The following is a 27,870-nucleotide window of genomic DNA, read 5'->3' on the forward strand; positions in this document are numbered from 1 at the left end:
CAGTTGGACAAACTCTAATCTAGGTTTAGTTTCCTGCAGAGAGGTTTCCCCTCCATCTTTTAAAATTTTTTGCAAGGGATTAAGGGGGGAAAACACCCCTCGAACAGCCTCAGCCATCTGCTCCTGAAAAGGACATGATGGTCCGCTGTCATTCAGAAACCCCTTCCCTCCGGGACTCTCTTTTTTTTTTTTAACAGACAGGTTTCTGGCTGGAAAAAGTTTGCAAGCCCCTGAGCGAGGGCCCTACTTTGGAGAAAACCACTCCCTGCTTGGAGGTTGCCTACCCCAACTGGTGAAAAGCGAAAGAAGCCAAAGATGTTTTGAAGATGCCCATTGGAGGTTTGCTAGGAAGAGGAAGGGAAAGGGAAAGGGAAAAGGAAGGAAAAGGGAAGGGGAAGGGAAGGAAAGGAAGCCAGATGCTTGCTGGCATTTTTTAACTTTTCTAAGCATGCATCTACACATTGGCTCATCCGTATGCAAATATCCTCCAAAACCTGCATTTTTCCAAGGATCCAGTATTTTTCAAAGTTCGCAACTTTAAGACATGTGGACTTCAACTCCCAGAATTCCCCAGCCAGCTTGCCAACTTTGAAAAACACTGATTTAATCTCTTAAACCCGAGTTGGACGGTCTTCCATACCCTTTGAAAGCAGTGTGTTCTGGGGCCAGTTTTAATTTTAGAGCATCTGTGGGCCTTCTTGGTCCTCTCTCCCCCCACCCCCCCGTTTCATTACGGCTCCGATCCTCTGCCCCCAAGTCTCCCTACCAGGTAGAGAATCCAAACAGCAAACATCCTACAAGAATTCTTCCGTTTGGTAAACTGAGGCTGGGCGAGCTTCTCAATCCATCCCAAGTGCCGGGAAGGGATGGGGGTGGGATTTCCCTAAACGGCTGCTTTCCAGAAGTGGCATGGTGGGACACGAATGGACACGGTTCCCAACCCGCTTGGAAAAGCCTGGGGGTTGTCATCCCAAAACATCTGGGGGTTGTCATCCCAAAACATCTGGAGGGTACCAGCTTGGCAGAGCCATCCAGGTGTGATGGTGGTTCGGGTCTGAACCCCGCCCGCCCTCCCCTTGTCCCTGCTTCCCAGCTGAAATCCCTCCAGCCAAGCAGCAGGCCATCGAGAGGTTGCTCACCGCACACCCGGGATCCAGGCGGCCCGTGTTCATCCTCTCCCGGCTGCGCCTTCCAGCTTTTGACTCGGCTCGGCTCTCCCTTGGAGGAGACGGGGTGCGGCTTCACGCTACACCGCAGCGAACGGGTCGATCGTGTGCTGCAGCCTGAGAGGCAGGCTCAGACACCGCCAGATGGCCAGGCCCTGGTTACACCTGTGGGAGTTTTGGGAGGCTGCCACGCCTGAGCATTGCGCACCACGTTGGAACTGCCTTGAAACTCTCCCCGGGAGAGGGAATGAGATCCCGCATGCACAGTGGTGGAGAAAGACGCCCCTTAGCTTTCGGGCAAAGCTTCTTGCTCCGACTCGTTGGAGCATGGAAGGGCACAAAAGGCTGTCTGGTGACCCTTTGCGCACCAACACACACAACCTGTGTTTCCTGCCTTTTCGTGTTCTGCCTGATCTCCGCTTCCCTTCTCAAACTGAGCCTAGCCCAGCTCGAAAAGCCTGTTTCGCTGCTGCTCTTAGGCTGGGCAGATTTATTAGGTTGATTAATATTTCCTCTCTCAAGCAGAAAGCCAAGATTAGCCCCATGAAAGGCAGAGTTATGCCCCTTGGTTATTATTTATTTATTTTTAAATGGCAGGTAGAGCATGAGCATTTGGGTGAGCATGCGGATTGCAAGAGCACCATCGTATCTATCACAAATACACGCATGCCGGCACCCATGGCCAGATCCCAACCAGAGCTGAATCATTCCAACATTCGTAAATAATAACTCCAGAATTTTAGATTTGGAAACAGCCACAGCGGTCATCTAGTCCGGAGTTTCTCAATCTCAGCAACTTTAAGAGGTGTGGACTCAACTCCCAGAATTCCCCACCCAGCAGTTTCGCTTAGTGACCACTTCACTTAATGACCAAGTTGCTGGTCCCAATTGTGGTCACTAAACGAGGACTACCCGTATTTATTAGAGCCGTGTTTCTCAACCTTGGCAACTTGAAGACAGGTGGACCTCAACTCCCAGAGTGGAGTTGAGAAACCCTGCTTGAATCCAACCCCTGCTGAAATCTAAATTAAAGCATCCAGGTTAAAGCGATTCAGACAGATGTCCTGTCTCTCCGAACTCATGTGTAACGGAGCTCACAACCTCTCTCGCTATCCAGTTGCACCCTCAAAGCTAGGCTGTTTCTCCTAATGTTCAACCAGAATCTGGCTTTCTATAACTTAAAGCTGTTCCTTCCTCCTTTCTTTTGGTCGGACACCTTTTTCTGTCTGTCGCACACAGCCAGGCACCGTGAAGAGACCAACAGCTCTCCCCAGAGATCTGAACTGACTTTTATTTGAAAGTAGGCTCTGGGGACGCCAGCTGCTAACCTTGGCCTTAAAACGTCAGACGAAGAAGAGACAGAAAAGCCAGAAGCGGGAGTGAGAAGAACATTTAGTGATCAGAGACACCGGATCCTCTGAATCTAACTCTCTACAGCTTTGGGTGACCAGGAAAAATACAAACCGGTTGTGCAAAACACAGCCGAGCTTTGAAGCTTCTGTTTTTTTTCCCTGGGCTGTCAATTATGTTATCCGCAAGTAGATTTCTTTCTCCTCGTCTTTCAAAAACCCAGCGCTTTTTTTTTTGACTTCTCATTCTGTCCACCCAAATCTTTTCCCCAGATTTAATTACTCTTCCGGCCAAAACCTTTCCCACGAGATCAGCTCCCCCATTTCTCTGAATCCAATCTGGAGCTGGACAATTGCTATTCAGGCCTTGGGGGGTCCTTAATGAAAAAGCCATCATCTCAGCAACTTGCTGCTAATCTCTTCCAAAGCGCGCTCTCTCTCTCTTGTTCTGCCCAGGAGCCTCGCTCTCAATTCCTTGCCACTGATGAGGCTGCCTTTTGCTTACCAAACTGGGGTGCAAAATAGTTGCAACAGGGTTGGGAAAAACTTGGGATGTTTTGAGGGCCAAAATGTTCAAGAAGAAGGGGAAAAAAGAGCTTTTTTTTCCAGAATGCTGCTACATTTCTGCTTAAATTCCTACCTTTAGGACTTATATATTTCATGACCGTCACAGCCACAAAGACTGGAGGCTTCCTGGCAAATTCAGGAAAAGGAGCTTGAATCTCTTGGTGGCCATTAGCTCGGATGGCTAAATGGAGTACCCATATTCAGGGGCAGTCTACCCATCACCGGGAGGAACCCATAGAAAAGAGCAGGCTGCCTTCCTCGTGCACTGTCCCCAGATGCATTTGTTGAGCTACAGTCAGAAAATAGAAGAGTGGCCAGTGTGAGATCAGCTCAAGTTCCCCTTCTCCTGAGCCTCTGATGCTAACGAAAATCTGGATTAAAAGATTCTGATACAACATGTTGGAAATGGCAGAAAAACACCATTACAGGTAGTCCTCACTTAACAGCCATTCCTTTAGTGACAGTTCGGACTTACAATGGTGCTGAAAAAAATGATTTATGACCAGTTCTCACACTTACGACCGTTGCAGCATCCCGTGGTCATGTGATTGCCATTTTCTACCTTCTCAGCCAGCAAGCAAAATCAATGGGGAACCACGTGATTCGCTTAACGACCATGCGGTTTGCTTAACACCAGTGGTGATTTGCTTAATGACCGCCAAGAAAGGTTGTAAAATCGGGTCTGATTCACTTAATGACTGCTTCGCTTAGCAACCAAAATTCCGGTCCCAATTGTGGCCATTAAACAAGGACTACCTGTAAATCGATGATGCATTTTCCAAAGGGAAACTGAAGGGGAGGGTGGGGAGAGATTTTGGCAAGAAACGGCACACCTAAAAGGGAACATAACCGGGCTCTTTCAAAAGAGGAAGACGGAGGTTGCTGCGTCTGTATTCAGATCACGACACGCTCTGCCTTCTGCAGCCCCGAGATGCCCGAAACGCGGGTTAGATAAAGACCCCAACAAGCAACATATTATCAACCCAGTTTACAACCCTTTTGCTCCGCTATTGAATGAAAGAGGCTTGTCGGAGCAGCTTCCCTGATTGCAACGTACAAGGAGCACAGTAATAACAACAACAACAACAAACTGGAACACAATAGGAATGGACAGCATCTGATCACAAAAAGTTGTGTCACGTGGAACAGCGGACAGATTAACACTGAACCTTTAGCTACCCTAGATCTTTGGGAAGAACGCAGCTGGCAAAAGTACCAGATCCAGTCAGAACTCTCTGGTAGACCAGGCGTTCCGCAGCCTCCACAACTTTACAAAGTGTGGACTCCAACTCCCAGAATGCCCCAGCCAGCCTGCGTGGACTCCAACTCCCAGAATGCCCCAGCCAACAGGTCTGGTCTTTAGGTAGCATCAGAAGGAGAAGAAATTTGGTTAGAAGGAGCCAGTGTGTCCAGCCCTTCACCTGCTTCGCACACACCGGTGCACCACCTGGCCCACCTCCCCCCAAAGCTGCTGAGGCTACAACGGCCAGGATTCCCAGATAGTCTTAGCCTCGGTGGCTGGGGCTGATGGGTCTGAGCCCCAACGCACCCAAAAGGCACCAAGTTAGGCTAAAAACCTTCCACTCTCTTCATGGGGAATATCGCAGTTTTCCATGTTTGCATTCTGCAATTTCCTCCTATCCTATTTACCCCCCATTAACTGGAACATTCCCTTTTCATCTTACGAACACAACCTGCTGTGCCGATTAACTACCAAGCCGTTGTGTGTGAGTGTGTTTGGATCTATACAAAGAGCAGAGTTATCCACTAGTGTGCCACGCCACGTCCTCTGGAAGCGTGCACACATCTCACAGTGTTCGCCATTTTTTACCTTCCCAGCCAGCTTCCGGCAAGCAAAATCAATGGGGAACGACGTGATTTGCTTAACCACCACGTGGTCTACTTAATGACCACAGTGATTCATTTAATGACCGCCACGAAAAAGGTTGTAAAATGGGGTTAGATTCTCTTAATGACCGCTTCGCTTAGCAACTGAAATTCCGGTCCCAATTGTGATTGTTAAGTGAGGGCTACCTGTATTTGGGCAGCTGTATAAGTTGGTATAATAAACAAGCAAACTAATAAATATCCTTTTCCCCCGGAAAAATAAAAAATTGGCAATTACCAAAATCTCAGTTTGGGAATTGTACAAAAATCAGAGAGAGGTATGTATCTGTATGTGTGTGTAGGGGTGGGGGAGTGTTTAGTAAAAGCAAGGGAAAATCACTCCCCCATGATATCTGAAAACTGGATTTCAGGGTGACAAACCACGCAAATGGGGTTAGGAGTTGAACCCTCATCTTCAACGTTCTCTTTCGTCCCCAGGCCATTTTTCCAGGACTTACCACTACTTAGCATCGGTGCATTTTTCAGAATGTGGGACAGAACTCTTAGCAACTCTGGCCTTTTTCCTCCACATATTAAGGCGTCAGACAAAGCTACAGTTTGACAATCAGGCAATTCTCTTAACCCCCTTCTCAAAATGTCCTTAGAGGCTAGAATACGCTCCCTTCCTATTATTATTATTATTATATTATTATTATTATTATTATTATTATTATTATTCAAATTTTGTTACTGCCCATCTCCCCCAAAAGAGGGAGATATCAGCTCTTTGCACACGCCACTGAGCTGTTGCTAACAGCCGGGGGTACGTGTGTGGTGGCAGCAGGGTGTGGTCAAAGAAGCCAGGATGGCAGCCACGCCCTGGCAATCAAAGCTCGGCTCGCTCCTGACATGCATCGAGGCACGCAGAAAACACGGGGAGATTCGGTGGCGTGTTGTGCCACATCTTGGCCTTCTTGACCACCCCCTGCGGAGACCCTCGCTCGCAGCCCAGGTGGGCCCGTATCACGCAGCAAGGCTGGAGCCAACGTTTTATTTCCGTCTATACAATTCACGTTCGGTGTTTTCGCGGCTGAAACTGATGTCCCTCCCCGGGGCTGCATACTCGGCCCCACCGAGATGTGAGCAGAGCGACTGCCAATCCCAGCGACTTCTCCAAATGAGCAGAGAACTCAGAGCTGTGAGAATTTGCACCCGGGAAGAATGCTAATCGCCACGATCTGGATGTCTTCTGCCGAACAAATGCACGATTCAAAAAGATGCTTTCAGGTTGGTAGCATAAAGACCAGAAAAAGAACACCCTCCCTCCCTCTATCATCCATCCATCCATCCATTGGATGGATACCATCCATCCTCTTCAACTTACAACTATTTGTATAACAACCATTCAACAGTACTGAAAATACCGACTTACAACCAGTCCTCATACTTACAACCATTGCAACGTCCCTGCGGTCACGTGATCACAATTTGGGTGCTTGGCAAACGATTTGCATTTATGACCGTCACAGCATCCCATGGTCATGTGACCACCATTTTTGACTTTCCTGGCCAGCTTCTGGCAAGCAAAATCATCAGGGAACCATGTGATTCGCTTAACAACCGCTGCAAAAAATGGTTGTAAAATTGGGTCAGATTCGTTTAATGACCACTTCACTTAGCAACCGAAACTCTGGTCCCAATTGTGGTCATTAAGCGAGGACTACCTGTACTTACTAAGTAAGATGTTGTAATGATATATTATATTTCATATTTTATTTTACTTTTTCTGTTATATTTTTCTCACTCTCCTAAGCACTTGTTATGTATTTCTTTTTTTGATAATGCGTCTTTGTATATTGTTTCTTTTTTTTCTATTACTTTAAAAAGCAACAAAAAATTAATATTAAAAAAATCTTTCTTTTGGTACCCAAAACCGCCTATCAGAAAGTCCATTTTACCCAACATGGGTAAAATGCTTTAAATTGACTTAAAAGTCCCTGCTGTGATTGGGCAATGGGTCCGGGGATCGTTATCCAAAGAAAAACCACTTTTACTGAATTTGGGGTTGTTTACCCAGGCTTAGGAAGTATAGAGGCTCAGTGCCCCTGAGCATGTGCCGAGCGCCCTCAAGCTGCTAACCAAAAGGAAGCCTTGATGCGAGCACGTTTCTTCTCTGGAAAGTTGGAAAGCACAGCATCCAAGACTGGGCTTCTGGCTGGGAGCTTTGGCAGGGAGCGGAGTCCATTTCAGGCCGGGCAACTCCCCAGCACTTTGCAGCTTGTCGCACCACCAGTAGGGCACAATCTGGGCTCGGATCCCGAAAGAGTTAAAAACCCTCTTTCCTGCCTAAACATGTTTGTTGTTGAAGCAGATTTTCCAGCTCTTATCAAGCCGGTGACCTTCGCACCCTGCCAGCAACCCAGTCAGTGCCAAGAGGTGCCCTGGAGCCCACTCTTCTCTTTCCTGCCAGCTCCCCGCCAGTTGGCAGCTGAGCTTCGCCTCCACTGGCCGATTCTGGGGTGGCAAAGTTCAAAGTGATCCGAGGGTCGAGGTGCAGTGGGGGTGTGAAGCCAAGCTTTATTTTCCCTTTGATTCACTTCTCCACTCGCTTGGGGACTGGGAATGCACCTTTGCAGAAAGAGCCAAGCAAAAGGAACCCCCATCTGCAACGAACAGAATTGCAGAGCTGGAAGGGAACTCAGAGGTCACCTAGTCTGACCCCCATCCAGTGCAGGGTCTGCTGTGCCTCCTTCCCTCACATTCCATCCCTTGGATGACGTGTTAAGAATTCAATCTGGAACTAAGAGCTACCCTGCAGGGGAAAGCGCTTGTTTAATTGATGGCTGGTTTCGGAAGGATTTATCCCCCAGACGCTGGGATAGAGGGAGCTGGCAGGTGTTGCCTGGATGCACGGCAGGCGGATGGCTGAGGGGCCAGGTTTTGCTTCTTGGCTTTATTGTGTTTCGTTTTTTACTGCTGTTGCGAGACACCCAGAGTTCTGGTCCTTAAAATGGGCAGCCAGGCAAAGCTTTTGAATAAATTAAATTTTAAAAACTATACAATTCTTTTAAAGTGTCATTAGCTGCCTTGTAGTAGAAAGGCAAGGTAGCATTTTTATTTATGAATTTGACTTACATCCTGCCTTTTCTCCAGCAGACCAGCACAGTACAGCACGATAACTCTATTCCGATTTCCCCCCCACAACAGCCCTATAAGGTAGGCTGGGCCAAGAGAGTGTGGCTGGCTCACAGTCATCCTGAGAGCTTCCACAGCCCTGGATTGACTTGAACCTGGGTCTCCCCATTCCTAGGCAGCTCCTTAACCGCTGCCCCACCTTGCCTGCTTAAATCAACAAGAAGTGATCATTTGTAGATCAGCTTTTTAAACTGGTTGGGCTGGAAGGAAAGACGGAAAGCCTAGTGGATAGAGAACAAGCGTTAGGGGGTTAAGGTGCTTCCTGAGCCAGGCCCTCTGCACCTGTTGAACAACGGAAGAATAACCAGCTCTTCCCTAGCTTAGATTTTCCAGATCGGCATAAATGCATCCAAGCAAAAATGGCTTCCAGATATATTACCAAGTGTGCAGCAAGGCAAATGCAAACATTGAGAGCACTGTTTTTCAATCTTGGTAACTTTAAGATGCGTGGACTTCAACTCCCAGAATTCCCCAGCCAGCATGCGTGGACTTCAATACCCAGAATTCCCCTTCCAGCGTGCACGGACCAACTCCTAGAATTCCCCATCCAGCGTGCACGGACCAACTCCTAGAATTCCCCATCCAGCATGCGTGGACTCCAACTCCCAGAATTCCCCAGCCAGCATGCGTGGACTCCAACTCCCAGAATTCCCCAGCCAGCATGCGTGGACTCCAACTCCCAGAATTCCCCAGCCAGCATGCGTGGACTCCAACTCCCAGAATTCCCCAGCCAGCATGCGTGGACTCCAACTCCCAGAATTCCCCAGCCAGCATGCGTGGACTCCGACTCCCAGAATTCCCCAGCCAGCGTGCACGGACCAACTCCCAGAATTCCCCAGCCAGCATGCGTGGACTCCAACTCCCAGAATTCCCCAGCCAGCATGCGTGGACTTCAACTCCCAGAATTCCCCAGCCAGCATGCGTGGACTTCAACTCCCAGAATTCCCCAGCCAGCATGCGTGGACTCCAACTCCCAGAATTCCCCAGCCAGCATGCGTGGACTCCAACTCCCAGAATTCCCCAGCCAGCATGCGTGGACTCCAACTCCCAGAATTCCCCAGCCAGCATGCGTGGACTTCAACTCCCAGAATTCCCCAGCCAGCATGCGTGGACTTCAACTCCCAGAATTCCCCAGCCAGCATGCGTGGACTCCAACTCCCAGAATTCCCCAGCCAGCATGCGTGGACTCCAACTCCCAGAATTCCCCAGCCAGCATGCGTGGACTCCAACTCCCAGAATTCCCCAGCCAGCAAGCGTGGACTTCAACTCCCAGAATTCCCCAGCCAGCACGCGTGGACTCCAACTCCCAGAATTCCCCAGCCAGCACGCGTGGACTCCAACTCCCAGAATTCTCCAGCCAGCACGCGTGGACTCCAACTCCCAGAATTCCCCAGCCAGCATGCGTGGACTCCAACTCCCAGAATTCCCCAGCCAGCATGCGTGGACTCCAACTCCCAGAATTCCCCAGCCAGCATGCGTGGACTCCAACTCCCAGAATTCTCCAGCCAGCACGCGTGGACTCCACCTTGAAGTTGCTCAGTTTGAGAAACACCGCTGTAGGTGCGCAAAGGTTCTCCTTTCCATCAGCTGCTCTGTTAAAATCAAAACATTTCAGAAAAGACCTTTCTGAAGGTCAGTGCTACTCCCGAGGACAGAGTTTCAAGCTGGAAAGGAACCTTGTGCATTGCACACAACTCTGAGTGTGTGGGGAAGGACAGATAACAGATAAAGGGAGGGACTTAAGAAACCCCATGATGTTTTCAATGGATTTGCTGCGCTGAGACACCGTTCCATTCATCCCCGGTATCCGAAGCCTTCCACCTTCCCATTCTCCTAGACCCTCTTGACTCCAAAGAGAATGAAAGCTGGCCCCAAATGTCTTCTGTCCCAATTTGGGGGAAGGAAAAGGCTTTAAATGCTGCAAAACCTTCCCCTCCTATACATTGGTGGTCTTTTTTGGGAACTCCGCACCCTACAAACAGAAGCCATTCATAAATAAAATAAATAATGCAATAAACAGGGGCACGCAACGTTCCCATTCATCTCCCAGTTCTCATTAATTCAAGGGATGGTTAGCATTTGTGTCATGCTCCAATTCTTTGTTTCCTGTCTTTATTACATGTTTTTGGTGTTTTGGTGTGTACTGGTTCCTAGAAGCAATTATAATTTTAGCAACAGTCAGCAAGCGGGGGGCTAGCATCTAAGACGATCGGCAGAAAACTCATCTATTGATCCTGACAGGGCACCTAAGACATCCAAGTTAATTCCCAAGATAGGGTTTTCTTGGCTTCTTATTAAAATTGGCTCAATATTCCTGCATTGCTGGGATGTTTCCACTTCTTGTAGATTTATATCTACCTAAAAACACGACTCCCTCAACTAGGTCAACCACCAATTAATATAATCTCTTAAGGAAATGGTCTTCCATATTAGGGCAAATTAAAACAGAGGCGTCTTAAAATGCAGGCTTTAAGGGATGATAAAAACCACCAGCTATATTAGCTGGGAATTTGCAAGATTGCTGTCTCGTTACATCGGGGAAGACTTTCTTTATGGTAGCTTTTTAGAAGAAAAGATGACTTAACCTGGAGACAGAAATTAAAGATTTGTACCAATGCTGCACAGCTCTTTGTAGAAATATTAACTACTATATGTAAGATTTTCCAAGTGCTAAAGAAAAAGAGTTTTTCTTTAAGTCCACACTTTAAGATGTGTGGATTCAACTCCCAGAATTCGCCAGCCAAAGCGTGTGGACTTCAACTCCCAGAATTCCCCAGCCAGCCAAGCTGGCTGGGGAATTCTGGGAGTTGAAGTCCACACATCTTAAAATGGCCAAGTTTGAAAAACACTGACCTAGATCAATTTTTTCTGCTCCAGTGGCCTCCAGAGGTATTGCATTAAACTGCCACCACCTGCCATGATGTTGGCTGAGGCTGATGGGAGTTGGAGTCAAACACACTGGAGGGCATCGAGTCAAGGGAGGCTTAAATAGAGTTAAGTTTGTTCAGTGGCTTTGAGAATCAGGTGTTTGCAATGAACGAATCCTGGATCTAATGATGGTTTCTCCCCACCAGAGCAGATGTCCCTGTTCAAACCATACAGATGTTACCCCTCTCCCCAAGGATTCCCTGTGCCCAAGACGGGCTTTCGGAAACACATCTTCTGAATTCTGAACTCACAAATGTGTGAAAAGGTAGGGAGGCACGCCCAGGAGACCTAGTGCAGCACACATGTATATTCTGGAGAGGAAAATTAGAGCAAAACGAGAAACGCCAACCTCAAAAGTTCAGCGATTGCACAGCCTGAGCAATGGTTAAAACGGGTGAGAATGACTCAGGGGGCATCCCACACACAAGTCACACTTCTTCTAAGCTACTTACTCTAGCAATGAGTAAATGCAATGCTGCGGAAAAAGTGTTTTGCTCCTTCTCCCTAGAGATAAGCCCGTTAACTCTTTGGTCAACAGCATTTAGAAGATTTGATGGACTTGCAAAAGAACCCCGGAACAGTTACCATTGTCGACCTATACAGGTAGCCTTCGACTTATGACCACAATCGGGACTGGAACTTCCATCACTAAGTGAGGAGGTTGTTAAGTGGGTCACACTAAATTTTATGACTTTTTTGCCATGGTCTTTACACAGATCACTGTGGCTGTCAAGTGAGCCATATGGTCATTAAGTGAATCCAGCTTCCCCATTGACTTTGCTTGTCGGAAGCTGGCTGGGAAGGTTGCAAATGGCGGTCACGTGACCCCGAGATGCTGCAGCTGTCGTAAATGCACGCCGTTTGCCAAGTGCCTGAATTTTGATCATGTGACCGTGGGGATGATGCGACGGTCGTAAGTGCAAGGAAGGAAGTCAGTCACTTTTTTCAGTGCCATCCTAACTTCGAACGGTCACTAAACAAATGGTTGTAAGTGGAGGACTATTGTGTTAAGGATTCTGTGTGCTGCCAAGCACCCGTGCTGAATCTTCATTTCTGCACTATTCCAGCCAATCAGGGATCACACAGCACTTGCAAGGACATCATGGAACTGTGCCAATCGGGTGATGCAACATGGTTGTGGCCAACAAAGTCCCCTGTGTGCCCTCACACTGAAGGGTGATAGCGGGGAACAAACCTCTTGGCTTAAACTGAGTTAAACTCTCCACCTGGGCTGGCTTCTATTGGAAATGAGTTGTTGGTCCAAACAGGCCTTCTCATGCATTGGGTGTGGTCAGTTGAGGCTAAACACGGAGCCACACCTGTTTGGACCCACACCTGTGACAAAAGGAACACCTGCTCCATTGCCTTGGCAACAGGAACAGGTTACCTGCGCTCGACTCCACCCAGCCACTTTCGCACCACTTTCAAATCTCAGGCTGTCTGAGGCCTAAGCAGGGCAAGATGTGAGGCAGGGGTGGAGAACGGGTGATCCTCCACAGGTAGCTAGCTGCAATTCCCAACAGCACCGTGGGTCATGCGGGGGGATGCTGGGAGCTGAAGTTCGGGAACACCTAGGGGGTCACCATCCTTGCAGTGATGCATCAGAGAGACCAGCTTCCCCAGCCCAGGAACTGAAACCCCAGTAAAGACCATGTTGGCTGGACGATTCTAGGAGCTGAAGGCCATATATCTGTAGGGCAACCTAGTTGGGGGAAAATGGGATACAGGTAGTCCTCACCTAACGACCATTCATTTAGTTATGGTCCAGACTTGCGACGGTGCTGAGAAAACCAAGTTACAACCAGTGCTCACACTTACAACCATCACAACAACCCTGCAGTCACGTGATCACGATTTGGGTCCTTGGCAACCAGTTCACATTTATGACCATCACAGCATCCTGTCGTCATGTGATCACCATTTTTGACCTTCACGGCTGGCTTCTGGCAAGCAAAATCAATGGGGAACTGCGCGATTCGCTTAATGACCACATGGTTCACTTAATGATCGCAGTGATTCACTTAATGAATGCCGCAAAAAAGGTAAAATCGGGTCAGATTCGTTTAATGACCGCTTTGCTTAGCAACCAAAATCCCAGTCTCAATTGTGGTCGTTAAGCGAGGACTACCTGTAGAACACCAGGCTCAGGGTTCAATTGCAGCTTGTCTACATGTATTTTAGAATCAGACATCTCAGATTCACAAAATCACAGAGCTGTAGAGTTGGGAGGAACAACAAGGATCAGCTGGACAAGTGTTTCTCCAATGGGGCAACTTTAAGACGTGTGGACTTCAACTCCCAGAATTCCCCAGCCAGCCATGAGAAACACTGATCTATATCAACCCTCTGCAACATGCAGGAAAACCAATTAAACTATCTTAAAAACCTGCAGAGATGGAGGACCTACAACTCTTCAGCAGGATAGATCCTCCCTCCCTCTCAACCTTTGCTCCCAAGCTGGAGAAGAATGATGCTTCCCACCCTAAGTTTGTTTGTCAAGATGAATAAGCCATCCCTTAAACATCTGCGGGAAAGATCTATATTTGTTCTACAGATGAGATGACTCATCTCAGCCAAGCTGCTACTGATTTTTTATTTTTAAACTGCAGAGATACCTCAATTTCCCCAGTTCAGTCTACTGCAGGCATTGACTACCAAACGAAGGTCTACAGGTAGTCCTCGCTTAACAACCACAATTGAGACTGGTCATTAAGTGAAACCGACCCATTTTAGGACCTCTTTTGTGGCAATCATTAAGCAAATCACCGTGGTCATTAAATGAATTACGTGGCTTCCCATTGATTTTGCTTGCCAGAAGCCGCCCAAGATCGAAAATGACGATCAGTGACCACAGGATGCCGCAACAGTCATAAATGCAATTTATGGGAATTCTGGGAGTTGAAGTCCATACGTCTTAAAGTTGCCGAGTCTGAGAAACACTGATCTAAAACATGGATCGGTACCGTATCCAAAGTTTGGGTTTCTCTATGTAGTCCACATCTGATTTTCAATCTTACGAGAGAGCTAATTCAGAATTCAGTTTTGGTGATGTGCGCTCAACTTACTACAGTGTGCAATTCCAATTGGTGATATGTGTATCACTGAGCATGGTCTACGTTACTCATTTTTAGCTTAATAGTGATTTTTAGTCCCTTAACGTGACATGTATAACGTATCTAATTATTCATAGCTAAATGATGTTATTTTAGAAAGCTGTAACCTCCATGACATTTTAAAATTCCTGATTTACTTATCTGCATTATATTTTTGTATTCTTTGCTCATGTCCTTGTACTTGTTTATATATTTTCTTCAGTGTTCAATTAAAAAAAAACACAGAATAAGAGTCCTGCACATCTGGAAGCTGGCAGATTAGGGAAGGATGCTGCTCCTAACAAGTGTATTTGCACGCTTTCTTCAAGACGATAAGTGTTCAGCATTTATGGAGAGGAAAAACCAGCCTTTCTTTTACCTTTTAATATTTTATGTTTTTGCCATGTACCATCTGGAGCTGCTTGGCTGCAAGGAAAAGTATCTAACAGGGTGTCTACATGGTGACTGCCTGCCCACTCGGCCGAATTATTTGGTTTTCAGCAAAAGGCAGAGGTCTTTTTAACACCCAGTTTTACACCGTTCTTTCTGCAGGATGTCCCAGGTACACTTTAACCACAGCTCTCCTAAATATCTTCACCCCCCTTCAGAGGAGGAGCACACTTCTTACTCCCAGCTGACAGTCCCCAGGTACTTCCAGAAGAAGCATTGCCAAATTTATTGCAATTACTATCAGGAGCACGTAAGAGTGTGAGAACAGAGCTGCTGGATCCCTTGTTGTTCCTCTAAGAATTGAAGCGGTCTCCTTTGGAAGTTACCAAAACTTGAGGCCAGCACGTCTTGTGGTAGCATGCTCCACAGGTAGATCACATGCTACACAAAAAAACAGGGCCTCCTGTTGAACAAATCCACCCAGAGTTCTCCAATGAGGCACCGGGCTCAAATTATCCTACTTCCGACACCTTATGGGACGACCCAGCTCTCTGGAGAAGGCTCTGATGCTGGGAAAGGTGGAAGGAAAGAGCAGAAGAGGACGATCAGCAGCAAGGTGGGTGGACTCAGTTGCAGTGGTGATGGGACAACACTGGAAGATCTGAAGGGCCAGGCTGAGGACAGATCATCCCACAGAAGGTCCATCTATGTGGTCAATAAGAGTCAACACTGACTTGATGGCACATTATCGATCAATCAGAGCAAAGATGTACCTCCTTTTGAGAAGTCCATAATGCTGGGAAAGGTGGAAGGAAAGAGGAGAAGAGGACGGCCAGCAGCAAGGTGGAGGGACTCAGTTACAGCGGCGATGGGGCACCCTTGGAAGTCCTGAAGGACCAGGTTGGGGACAGATCATCCTGGAGAAGGTCTATCTATGTGCTTGGTAAGGGTCAACACTGACTTGATAGAATATAATCAATCAATCAATCAATGGAAAGATTCCTTGAAAAATTCATAATGCTGGGAAAGGTGGAAGGAAAGAGAAGAAGAGGACGGCCATTAGAAGGTGGATGGGCTCAGTTATGCTGGTGATGGGGGCACCATTAGAAGGCCTGAAGGATCAGGTTGGGGACAGACCCCCTTGGAGAAGATCTAGGTGGTCACTAAGAGTCAACACTGACTGGATGGCACACAATCAATAAAAAAATCAATTCTAAATCATTTACCAGACAGTCTCACTGGATGGCCTCCAGATCTAGCATTACAGAGATGGAGAAGAACCTCCCCCCGTTCATCCTTTTGATTGCGACTGGAAACATAATTGTATGGTGATTTGGGGGACCTTGGTATTATTATGTAAACTGCGGTGCCCATTTTTTGATATTTATAATCATTGTTTTCTAGCATGCTTGTTTGGGTCTGTGATTATAAATGTAAACAAACAAACAACAGATTCTGTTGAAGCCAACAGCTGCGGTACATGTCAGGCTGAAGTTCCTGTTTTCTTGATCTTTTTCTCATGCTCATCTTCAGGGCAGATTCGGACAATATAGCCAAGATTGGCATGTTACTAAAAACATTTAACCTGACTTCCCTGCGTTCTCATTCTTTGGGACGCAATGGGGCTGGAGAAGATCCTCAGCCAGGAGCTACGTTGTGGGTTGCAAAATTCACCAACTGGAGATGAGTACCAAGGGGGGGCCAAGGACAGCAGAGCCAAGGGCAAAACGATGCCCCCCAACAGAGCTAATTCCGTCCTCCGCTTCAAGACACAGAGCAGCATGTTCTGCGCATGAAAATCCAGAATTGCATCTAAGTTACTACAGATCAGGAATCCCCACACAAAGATCTCATTAAAAGACAAACCATTCTCCTTTGGCGTGAAATGAGGAAGCTGAGAGAGAAAAGAATCAGCACAAAGCAGATGTGGCAAATCAATCTACAGTTTCCCAAACGCGGCTGCTTTAAGATGTGTGGACTTCAACTCCCAGAATTCCCCAGCCAGCCAAGCTGGCTGGGGAATTCTGGGAGTTGAAGTCCGCACATCTTAAAGCTGCCAAGTTTGAGAAACGCTGATTTACATTAAGACTTAAAAAAAAAAAAAAGGAAGTTGTGATAGCAACATTTAACCAGAATAAACAATTTTAGAGTGAGAAAAGACTGGGTTTGGTCATTCCCTCCCTTTGACTCTGCTTGTTCCACCTCTCAGCAATTTGCAGATTTGGCAAATCCGTGAAAATTGCAGGAAAAATAACAGGAAAGAAGAGGAGAGCTTCTTAAAGTGCCTTGGGACATGTTGAGCTGTACAATCCAGCTTTCCTTGAATTGGCCATTAGACCACCGAATGGTATTTTATTGGCGTTTTATGGCATCCAGGACTCCCTACCCTCCGGACTGCAAGCTAATTAATCACGAAGAAATGCTTGAATCGCCCAGCAGTTGTTCAGAAGTGGGAAGGATCTTTGCCCACCATCTTTCTTGACCCCTGAGATTTGATGAAATGGGGGGGCAGAGCTTTGGGGCAACGTTGCGAGCTGTTTTCAGGGACAGAGGCTGGTTTGCAGTGAGATCAGCTTGGACCACGCCAGATGCTAGGAGGGAAAAAACTGGCCAGGCTGAACTTAAACCATTTGCAAATCTAGCATAGCTCTTAGAGCAATAAGGGGCTGGTACAGGTAGTCCTCACTTAACAACCACATTTGGAACCAGATTTTTGGTTGCTAAGTGAAATGGTCATTAAGCGAATCCGACCTGATTTTACGACAGTTGTTAAGCAAATCAATCACGTGGGTGTTAATCAAACCATGTGCTGGTTAAGCGAATCACACAGTTCCCTATTGAGTTTGCTTGCCAGAAGCCAGCTGGGATGGTGACTATGGGGACACTGCAATGGTCGTAAGTGCGAGGACTGGTTGTAAGTTGGGTTTTCTAGTACTGTCTTAAGTCCATAGCTGCAGGCTATGCCCCCTCTTGTCTGACTGTTCCCTTGGCAGCATCTCTTTGCCCGTCTCCCGAGGTCTTTCCCACATCCATTTCCCCAACGCACCCCTACGGGTGAGGCAGCTGGGCAGCGGCTTCAGATATGGTCGATGGCTCCATCCTAAGTCCCATTCTTGGTCATGTGACCCAGCGCAGAGTTTTCCCTACCTTGGCCACTCCCAGGGGGGTGGACTTCAACTCCCAGAGTTCTCATCAATAGCCATGCTGGCTGGGGCCTTCTGGGGGTTGAAGTCCACACCCTGGGAAATGGGCAAGGTTGGGAAATACCAGTGTCGGCAGCCCACCCTGTGCTTCCTAGTACGCTCATGCACACAAGCACCCCCAGACAGTATAAGAGGAGAGCAGAAACACCCCCAGACAGGCACACATTACGTATTAAACACACAAAATACAGACATTTCCTACCGCTGCTTCTGGGAATTTTTTCCAAGCCCTTTTTCCAAGTTTTTGCAAGCTTGTTTAAATGTGAAAAATCAGGCAGGGCAGGAGACTAACCGATGCCCACCGAGGTGTCTAAGGCACCAACTTGACTCTGCCCTGGCATGCGTTGACCGGCAGAGTCTTCTCAGCACCTGGACCAAGATCCTGTTTGTAAACCGGTATATGGCCCCAGGACATTCCACCTGCGAACGCCGGCTCTCCATCCCTCTGATCCATCCCTCTTGGCTGGTTCCCAACGTCGCTAAGCCAGAGAGGCTGTCACTTCAATGTGGGGTTCAGTGTTTTGCATTAACAAACTGCAGGCAGAGGTTTACCCAGTCCCAGACTCTCCCTTGCAGATGGAAATCTAAGGGTCTAGGAGAAAAGACCCTACAGGTAGTCCTCACTTAACGACCACAACTGGGACTGGAATTTTGGTTGCTAAAAAGTCATTAAGTGAATCCAACCCGATTTTACGACCTTTTTTGCAGCAGTTGTTAAGCAAATCACCACAGGCATTAAGCGAGCCACGTGGTCGTTAAGTGAATCATGCTGCTTCCCACTGATTTTGTTTGCCAGAAGCCGGCCGGGAAGGTTGAAAATGGTGATCACGTGACCACGGAACGCTGCGATGGTCATAAATGTGAACAGGTTGCCAAGTGCCCAAATCATGATCACGTGATCATGGGGGGGCGGGCGCTCTGATGGTCATAAGTGTGAGGACAGGTCGCAAGTCGGTTTTCTCAGCACTGTCGTAAGTCCGAACCATCACTAAACAAAGGATTGTTAAGTAAGGACTACTTGTATGTATCCTCCTCTTCCTGCAAGGCGTTCCACCATCAGCCTCACCTGTGGAGTCTTGGGTGCTCTCTGACCTTGGTGGTTGGCATGTGGACATTGCATTAACCGACTAGGGTAATGTGCGTTGATGCATGTGCACAGTGCATGTATATGAACAGGCAGCAAATCCCGCCCTCCCTCGCACGGATGATGTTGCCAAGTCGGGCGATGCAACGTCTACAAGCCAACAACCAAGCTCCAAGGGCAGCAGGGACTCTGCCGTTCAGCCCTGAACGAAAACCCATCCGTGTTTTCTCACTGAGCAGACTCCCCGGCTGCCCAGACTGGAGCGTGAACTAACCTTTACCAGGAGGCAAGCTCACTTAGGTGCCACCAGTGCATCAACGGCGTTAATCATTATTCAAAGGGCAATCAATGACTAGCCGCTGATGTTTGGCCTCGATTCCCAGCACATCAGCCCTGCTGGCAGGAAGCAAAAAAGTATGCATCGCCGCGGCTCCGCGTGAGATATGGGAACGAGGAAAAGCGGCTTCCTAAGGCCATTGGGAACCCCGCCCCTTCGTGGCTGCACGTCCACCCCAAAATGAAAGTCGAAAGTTACTCATTTATTCAGCTCCTGCCTATCGCGCCCAGATCATGCGACCTCCAGCCATAACACAAAGTTTAAAAGCCACAAAGCGGAGCAGAACGTAAACGTTAAAACAAATCACCAGGCTAACTCAACTATATGTTTAATACTATGCCTAAGGGCCTCATTCATACCCTTTAAAAAAACAAAAAAAACACATGATCTGCAATGCTCAGTGCATCAAACTGCTCCTGCTTGGATGTGGCTTCCCCAAGCAGCGTTCTCGGCTGAAGGAGAGAAAGTTGGGACTACAGCACCCATAATTCTTAGGCAGCAGGCTAGGAATTACGAGTTATGTTGTCTAACACATCTGGAGGCTGCCAGGGTGAGGAATGCTGCGCGAGAGAGGAAAACAAACAAACAAACAAACTTAGAGGCCAAAACTTTTCCAAGGTGAGATGTGGGAAGTGATTGGGAAGGGCAGTTTAGTTCGTAATTTTTTTTAAAGTGTCCTTGTTTGCAAATACGGGCGATGACCCAGGAAGCCCTAAAATAGGAAAACGGCAAATTTGAATGCAAAGCTCATGATGCAGCTTTATTATTCTTGACTTCATTATTCGGCTTCGCCCAGATGGCAAGGAATTCGACCTTGTGGCGAGTATGCTTCGGACCGGCGTTCCTGTCAACTCAATCTCAGCTGGGCTGCTTGGTGCAGGAGACATTTCCCCTCTTCTTAAAAACATAAACAAGTGCCCTGAAAAAGCCAGCAGGAAGGGTGTTTCAATCTTTCCAGAAATCTAACCATTCAAGAAAATGGGGATATTTGAAGTCGGTCCAGAAGGCTGAGGAATCGGTTGCATTTGGGAATAGGCCCCGCATTTGAAAGATAGATAAAGCGGACATGCACACCGCACGCACATGGAACGCCAGATGCAGTCCGCTAGCCCCTGTTCCGATTGAACAAACCTGATTCAAAGGCAGAAGCTTTTGTGGATTTCCCTACCAAATTCCTTCTGTGGGTTTGCTTAACCCTAATACGGCTCTCCTACAATGTCATAAATGAAACACGGGAGTCACCTAGGGTTTGCATCGGCCCAGTTCATAGGCGTGCAAACTGCAAATGTTTACAGTCACTCTTACTTCCAAAGCCCAAGGCTTTAGCCATTGTTGCTTTTACTTTCAAACAAAAGTCCTGAGACTTATTTAGCCCCAAGAGGCAATTGTGCAAATACAGGCAGTCCTCAACTTATGACCACAATTGGTACCGGAACTTCTGTTGCTAAGCGATGCAGTCATTAAGCGAGTCGTGCCTGACTTTACGACCATTTTTGCTGCAGTCATTAAGTGAATCCGGCTTCCCCCATTGACTTTGCTTGTCGGAAGCTGGCTGGGAAGGTCGCAAAAGGCAATCACATGACCCCAGGATGCTGCAGCCATCGTAAGTGCGTGTCGGTTGCCAAGCGCCTGAATTTTGATCATGTGACTTGGGGATGCTGCGACTGTCGTAAGCGCGAGGACCAGTTGCAAGTCACTTTTCCCAGCATCATCATAACTTTGAACGGTCACTAAGCGAATGGTTGTAAGCCGAGGTCTATCTGTATAGATGATGCTAAAGACCAATGGGGTGCAGCATGCCAACTTCCTTTAAAAAAATAAAAATAAAAGTTTTTTACCCATGTAAAGAGGGAGGGAGAGTGGGGGTCACGCGGATGGCCCTAAGACTTGCCATTGCCCTCACAAAGCGGCCTGCGGCTCACAACAGCTTCTGCCCTTGTAAAAGTGTTGGGCTTTAAGGCCCCATGTGATTCTTTGTTCGTCTGTGACCCTGAACGGCTTGAATAAAGGTATTTTCCAAATATGGTCAACCAAACACAGGCCGCTCCAAGAGAGGTCAAATGCCAAACATTTTTCTTTTTGGCATCAGAATCACTGGCAGTAAGCGAGCATGTCCACGTGGTCCTGGGCCTGGAAGCTCTCTGTGCAAGACTTTTAAAAACATATGCTTGCCGTCTCGTGTTTAAGCCAGGCCTAAGGGCCAGCCTACCTCTTTGGCAGGTCAGAGGCCGCTAGCCTGCTCCAGGCAGTATTTAAGGCCCCAGATTCCATTCTGCCCACAGGGAGAAGCATCAAGGCCCAGGGCCCGGTTGGTGTGGCTGCATCAAGTGACAGTATTGGAAAGAATTCTCTGCCTGGTTCATTTCTTAAAGTGGATTTGTTTTGGCAGCCCACGTCAGGCGATCACAGCCACGGCCTCTTGCTAAGCCAGGCGGAGCATGTTGTGCCAACTCTGCCTGCATTTCCAGGCTAAATGGTTCGTTTCAAGATTAGCATCACGGATGTGCGTGGACAGGGCTGCGATGGCCTTGCGACATGGGTATAACAAAGTGCAAGGAAAGTGCTACCCCATCACATGGACAGGGCACCCGGGCTCGTACCCTGCTTCCCCAAATGGCTGAGCAGAGACAACGTGGTGTAGCGGTTAAGATGCTGGGCGAAGATGCAAAGGGAAGTTTAGATGCAAGCCCACTTCAGTTGTGGAAGCACCCTGGATGGCTGAGCAGGTCACTGTCTGTCTCAACTCAGTCTACCTTGCAGGGTTGCTGTGCAAGGATAAAATAAAGAGAGATGCTCGTATAAGCGGCCCTTAAGCTCTTAGAAGAAAGGAGGGATATAAAGCAAATGATTAAATAAACCAGGTCGTCACCACCACTACAGCAAGGCATGACTACAGGCAGTCCTCACTTAGCGACCATTCATTGAACGACTGTTCAGAGTTACGATGGCACTGAAAAAAGTGACTTATGACCGGTACTCACGCTTACAATCGTTGCAGCATCCCCGCAATCACGGGATCAAAATTCAGGCGCTTGGCAACCGGCTTGCACTTACGACGACTGTGGCATCCCGGGGTCACGTGATAGCCATTTGTGACCTTCCCAGCTGGCTTCCGACAAGCAAAAGCAATGGGGGAAGCCGGATTCGCTTAAAGACTGCATGATTCGCTTAACGACCCCGGCAAAAAGGTCGTAAAATCAGGTGTGACTCACTTAATGACCGCATCACTTAGCAATGGACGTTCCGGTCCCGATTGTGGTCGTTAAGCAAGGATTATCTGTAGTTCTCTCTTGTCTGCATCTCTCAAGATAGAGTATGCCAACCTAGGGATTCTCTACTGTGTGGACTTCAACTCCCAGATTCTCAGCAAAAGCCACACTGAGGCTGAGGAATTCCGGGAATTGAAGTCCACTTGGCTGGAGGGAAGAAGATTGATGCTTTTTTCATTCATTCCTAAAGAAAAGAGTGCAAAACCTTTTCTTAGGAGGACAACAGAGAGTTTGGCGCTGTTAGGTGCTATGTAGTGGTGATGGGCACCAGGCTAGAAACCGGGAGACCCCGAGTTCTAGTCCTGCTGGATGCATGAAGCCAGCTGGGGGACTCTGGGCCAGTCCCTCTCTCTCATGGCCCTGGGAAGGAGGAGGCCAGGGCAAATCCCTTCCAAGAATCTTGCCAAGAAAACCACAGGGCCAGTTTTCAACAAGAATCCCAAGGTGCGCAACCCCGCAGAGGTACGTCAGAACAGGCAAAGGGATGCCCGCCAGACTCTGCGCCCCACCAAAATCTTCTTCAAAAGGTTCTTTTCCAATAGGAGACCCACAGCCTATGAAAGCACTCGTTATCACGGGAAAAAAAAGCAAAGAATAAATATGCATGCCTGGATAGGAAGCCGAGCAGACTGCAAAGCCCAGCTCGGGCATCCGATCCATGTTCTACAAGGACCAAAGATCGGAGAGGCCATTTGCAAAGCCCCCAGCGTGCCCTCGGCATAAAGGCATTGCAAATGTTCAGGGCAGTGTTTCTCGACCTCAGCAACTTTCAGACGGGTAGACTTCAACTCCCAGAATTCCCCAGCCAGCCATGCTGGGGAAAGTTGGAAAGTGAGATTTTTGATGTTGCTAGGAGCCTCTTCTACCACTGCTGTTTATTTTCCGGTCTGCACAAAATAAAAAGAGGAAGTGGGAGAGGCAGGGGTGGGTTGCATGAAGCGCGCACACCTTTTCCCTTGAAAACAAAACATTATTGCAGATGCTCATTTCATGAAACTCAGCCTTTTTTAAAAAAACAAACCAATATTCCTTAATTAGCTGTATTTGTATGCTGCAAGCCGCAGCCACTTCCTTCTTTCTGCAACAACATCAACAACGAAAAGAGGAATTTTCCCTCCACACTATGTGCCCTTTTCTCTCTCTCTCTTTTTTTTGGCCCAAGGAAAACAAAGATCTTGTTGTCAAAGATAAATTTTGCCAAACGCAGGGCCACCGGCCAAAAAAAAAAAAAAAAGGAGGCAGGCAGGCAGGCAGCGAAGCCGGCAAAGGCCAATGACCAGGAATGGCTGCAGAACGCACCCCCACAGCCCGCAGGAGTTGAGCAACTACAATCATTTGCTAGACATGGTGGGGGAGGCAATTTTGGGGAGAAGGCCTTTGCTAATCCCCCCTTGCTAGACTGCTGATGGCTAATCAGTTTTGACAGATAAGAGTCCACTGGAGTTGGGCTGCCAATGTATTTAAATAAATAAATAAATAAATAAATAAAAGATTAAAATAAAAGAGCCAATTTGGTCTAGTGGTTAAGGTGCTGCGCTAGAAACCAGGCGGCTGTGAGTTCTAGTCCCACCTTAGGCATGAAAGCTGGCTGGGTGACCTTGGGCCAGTCGCTCTCTCAGCCCAGCCCACCTCACAGGGTTGTTGTTATGGGGAAAATAGGAGGAGGAAGGAATACTAGGTATGTTCACCGCCTTGAGTTATTTATAATAATAAAAATAATAAGGGCAGGATAGGAAAAAATAAATACATAAATAATTCAATATACCAGGTCTGTGTCACTTTTGCTAACAAGATTACCAGGCTGGGTTCACGGGTGAGGATGCGCCTGCAGAAGGTAAAATAAAGTAGCAAAGTCTAGGATATATCTAAGAGAGCATGGGGCTCCTTGGCCTGGCCGGCCTAGCCAGTAGGGAAAATCTCTTCCACCCCACGCTGCTTCTCAACTTGCATTCTTTGAAGCTGGAAACAGAAGGGGCAACATTCTCCTTGTGGATCAAAGGCTCTGTTGTGGAGCTGTGATCTTTCACCCCTAGGAGAGCCAGTAGAATCACAGACTCAGAGGGTCCCTTGAGGCCACCTAGTCCAACCCCGTGTTCCATGCAGGAATACAAATTACAGCATCCCTGACAGATGGCAAGACGTCAGGATGAGGTTGTGGTTGGCAAGATGGACTAGGAAGGCCAACACCTCTTCTTTCAAAAAATGGGAAAAGTAAATGGGGGCTGGGGGGGAAATGTGAGTAAGTAGTAAGTTAGGAAGAAAAGCATCAATCAATTAATTCACCTTATCAGCACTTAAAAATAGTTCTATTTCACCTTCTACTAAGCATGTACAAAATTCTGCATTTTACTCTCACAACAGCCCTGTGAGGTAGGTTAGGCAGAAGGACGTCAATACGTTACTCATTTTCATAGCCGAGCTGGGACTTGAACCTGGGTCTCCCCCGTCCTAGACCATCCTACTGATCCCTATCTTGCACTGACTTGTCACCCAGCCCAAGGCTGCAACCCATAGATCCATTTGCCCAGCATCTCAGTGGTAAAATCCACCCCAAACCGGAAGACTGAAGTATTGGTTGCAGAAGACAAAAGTACCAGAGACGGATGACAAAGACAAGCATAACGAAGACAGTTAATAATGGAACAGCTGTGAAGCTACAGGAGGTCCACCTTCTCTCTAATCTGTCCGTGCTTCTCCTAACGATGCATCAAGACAGAGAGGGGAATGAAGACAATATTGTTCTAGAAAACAAACTAGATCTACACTTCAAGGGATCTTTCCTTTGATAGCTGGACCAGCATATATGCATACATGCCCCTTACACAGTTGTGCATATTCCCTACATAAAGTTATTTCCATACCTTTAAAACATTGTCAAAGCCACGACACAAGGTTAGACCTTCCATCTCAGTATTTGTCTAGAAAAGTTCATATATACTTGGTTCCATGTTGATACTCACCTGGTATTATTTTGATTTTTAAAAAGGAAATTTTTGTCTCTATTTGTAAATGCTAAGCAACAATAATCTCTGTTCCCCAAAGACCCCACATTGGATGAGCTCATTAATTCCTATATCCAAGAACCTTCCTTCCTGCCTCCCTCCCTCTTCCTTTCTCTCCTTCCTTCCTCCTTTCCTTCCGCTTTCATTTTTTCCTTCCTTCCCTTCTTTCTCTCCTTCCTTCTTCCTTTTTCTCCTTCCCTTTCTCTCCTTCCTTCCTTCTGTCTTTCCTTCCGCTTTTATTTTTTCCTTCCTTCCTTCCCTCCCTTCCCTCTTTCCTTCCCTTCCCTTCCCTCCCCTCCCTCCCTCCTTCCTTCCCTCCCTCTTTCTCCCTGCCTCCCTCCCTCTTTTTCTTTATTTAGAATTTCTCTGTTTTCAAACAGCAGCTAAATGCAGCTGCCCAGAACATAAAATAATATTATTCATAGTCATTATTCTTATATCACGCAACAGTATCATTACTCATACACAATTAAGCCGGAAAAGAGCCACAGGACAATGATATCAAATTCAAGCATTAAAGAAATAAAACAAATTAGCCATTCCCCCCCCCCCCCCCCCGCAAAATCGGAAGAAACAACTTAAGGCTTTTTCAGTGGTGTTCCTCTCTCCCACTTCACCAACTGCATATACAGATTCAACTCTCTGGCCTTCCCTCTCGCTGCCTCCCTTTGCCCTGGCAACCTTGAACTGTCTCAGACTACAACTCCCACGGGCCACAGCGTCAGGAGAGCCCCAGTTCCTGGGAGGCTGGCCAAGAAGAACATAGGGCCCAAACCACCGACTGCGAAACGGTGGATTTTTCACCTGCTTCTTTTCTTGCAGAGATCCTGCCCCAAAAGCAGGATTTCTCAGCAATTACTGCACCTTGCATGATTATTCTAGCCAAATCCTCCAAGCTATTGTGCTTTATTTGTCTTTTCTTTCCCCCGTCATAAAGCGTGCGTGTGCACGCACACGCACGCGCGCGCACACACACACACGCGCATTTTGAAGAGGTACCTGCAAACACTGGCAAACCACTCTGCTTTAGCAAAGAAAGCCAGCACCTTTTGCAAACAAGGGCTGGGGGCTGGGGAGGAAAAAGGACCCAGGAAGTTTATTGGCTGGGACATCACACCCCCAGCCTTGACTGCACGCTGCTTAAGAATTCTTCAGGGGGAAGGAAGAGGAAAAAATGTAATTCCCCCAGCCCTTTCCCCTTGCCAAAAAGAGAGAGGGGGCAAGAAGAGAGGCCCCCAGTTCCCTTTCATTTGCAAAGCAAAATGTAAATATCCTGAAATCAAGGAAGTGAGGTGAAGGTCATCAAGACTAGCAAACCCCGCCCCCCCCCCAAGTCAGCTCACATTCCGGACCAAAACCAGCACACAGGTTTCTGTGCAACCAAGCCCTCCTGCCTGTTTGCTGCAGGAAACGCTGCGCCCTGCGCCTTTGCAACGATTTTTGCAGGAAACAGCAAAAGGTGGCTCCGGGCGGAGGAGTGAGATGAGACGCCGGCAATTCTAGGTTTTTTCCCTCCCCAAAGCAAATTATATCCCTTTAGGCTAGAGCATATTCCCCAGTATAGTTTCTCCCCCCCCCAACACACACCCCCTTGCAGCAGAGGGCATGCAAACACAAGGTGGGAACTAGGAAGCCGAACAGTTGAGCTGGGCAACAATAAAGAAAATGCGCTATTTGTGCTTTGCTGATTCTTTGCTGGTGAAAAAACGGGGGAAGAAAAGAAGAAATAATTTCGGGGGAGGGGGGAGAGGCCCAAGGAAGAGCCCCAAGGGGGAGGCAAGTCCTACTGGAGGTAAGATCAAAGAAACGGAGCTTGCAGCGGAGGAAAAAGGCAGCCTGTAATGGGGGGGGAGGGAGGTCTCCAGTAAAACACAAGCCCAACATCAAAGAGTTTACATGACGCGGGAGTCAGGATGTGCAATTGTTTTCCAGGGGGAAGTGGGGGGTCTGCACTCGGCCCGGGGGGTCTGCACTTCCGCAAAGAGGCGGGTGGGACCAGGATATTCCCCCCCCCCATTGCATTCCCCTTCCTTTCAATTCAACCACCTTCAGTTGACCACCTGTCGGGGGCGGAACTGTCCTTTCACTTTTTAAACAAGCTGAACAGGAAGACCTTGGGGGGGAGGGGCAGGGCAGGACTGCAACCCCAATCATCCCCAGCCGCCCTGGGGAGAATGAGAATTGGAGTCAGTGCCAAAAAGGGTTTGATCAACTCCAGAGAACTCAACTCTCGAGACCTGCAGGCAGGGTTGAGGAGGGAGGGGGGCACAGACTCGGTCTGTGCCCCCGTCCCACCTCGCGGCTGCCTGCAGCCTCCAGTGAAGGGCGGGGTGCAATAAAGGAGGAGAAGATTAAAGGAGGTCTAGAAGAAATGCAAAGGGGGGTCGTTCTGGAGCACGTGGCGCCCCAGGGTGGGAAAAAGCAAGGGGGGCACAGGAGAAAGTGGGGCTGCCAGCGCCCC

General features: G+C 47.9%; 1 protein-coding gene across 2 annotated transcripts in view; it reads right to left on the minus strand.

Moving 5' to 3' along the window:
• Positions 1-27,870, minus strand: part of NBEAL2 (neurobeachin like 2) — a 126,704-nt gene that overhangs the window by 97,945 nt on the left and 889 nt on the right. The window lies entirely within an intron of this gene.

The sequence above is a fragment of the Candoia aspera genome, chromosome 4 (assembly GCF_035149785.1).
Source record: "Candoia aspera isolate rCanAsp1 chromosome 4, rCanAsp1.hap2, whole genome shotgun sequence".
Taxonomy (NCBI): domain Eukaryota; kingdom Metazoa; phylum Chordata; class Lepidosauria; order Squamata; family Boidae; genus Candoia; species Candoia aspera.